Source organism: Pundamilia nyererei, unplaced genomic scaffold (genome assembly GCF_000239375.1).
Source record: "Pundamilia nyererei isolate P.nyererei 1_Seehausen unplaced genomic scaffold, PunNye1.0 scaffold07185, whole genome shotgun sequence".
Classification (NCBI taxonomy): Eukaryota; Metazoa; Chordata; class Actinopteri; order Cichliformes; family Cichlidae; genus Pundamilia; species Pundamilia nyererei.
In genome coordinates, this window is record NW_005194586.1 from 1 (window position 1) to 1,013 (window position 1,013).

At 33.8% G+C, this 1,013-nt stretch overlaps 1 long non-coding RNA gene across 1 annotated transcript; it reads right to left on the minus strand.

Annotated features, from left to right (window-relative positions):
- Positions 1 to 42: 42 nt before the first annotated feature.
- On the minus strand, positions 43 to 1,013 carry LOC102212912 (uncharacterized). The gene is made up of 5 exons (XR_312660.1): positions 992 to 1,013; positions 800 to 844; positions 634 to 693; positions 353 to 415; positions 43 to 114 (listed from the first exon to the last, which is right to left on the minus strand). It is a non-coding gene; the product is annotated as an uncharacterized LOC102212912 (long non-coding RNA).

The window sequence follows — 1,013 nt, forward strand, 5'->3', positions numbered from 1 at the left end:
GTTTGGGTCCTCTCCTGCCTGCCACACAGCCGAAACATGACAGTTTTTGTTTGTTTTTTCATGTTGCTGTTGACCTTCTCTTGTTTTATTGATGCCGTGCCTCCCTTTAGGGACCTTCAAATGTAAATAAATAAAATGAAATAAATGAAAACAGAATAAAGTAAAACTAACTAAAGAACAGGTTTAATGATACTGAAGGCGTGTTTTTAAAAGGGCTACAAATGAGTTTCTTATTATTATTAGGACATCTAATTAAAGCGCCCTTGAAGTTAACACACATGTAGCCCAACACACATATGTGATGCATATTTCATCCCTGAAACTAAATATTTGGTACATTTAATATTTGTACCTGTAGCTGAGTTTGGATCTACATTATGGTAGTCAGAGGTTTCCTCTGGATCATCGCGCTTTCCTGTATATTAACACGGAAAATATATGTGGGTATCATGACTCTGAAGGGACTTTAAAATTTAGATGGTACAGTATACAAATGATATTTTATTCACTGAAACTTAAATGTTACATAGATTTAGAGGTATGATTTCAGAAGTGCACATGCTTTTGGCTACATGATACATTTGTAATTATAATTCAAAATCTGTTTTGTATTTTCATATTTTTTGTACTCACTCCTCTGTTCGACACTTCTGAGCTGAAGAGAGATATTTCTGTAGTCATCTGTCCGTCCACCTAAAATGAGGACAATTGTACTATTTTACATTTTTATTTCTCAGTAGAAATACGATTTCAATCTAATCTTTAATAAATAAAAAAAAAGACATATCTTATACTGTACCAGTGTTTTCAGAAGGTCTACATGACTCATAGACGTTCATGTCACCTTTGGGTCAGTGAGAATCAAGACAATGACAAAATAATCACTCTGTGTGCAATAAACTTGCAGCTATATTATAACTGTGAATATAAACATGAGTATAGAAAGGTTCAGCTGTAAATGCTCTTATTTTGTAACAGGTGTGTGGCTGACCGTGAAGAAGGGAGGAATATAT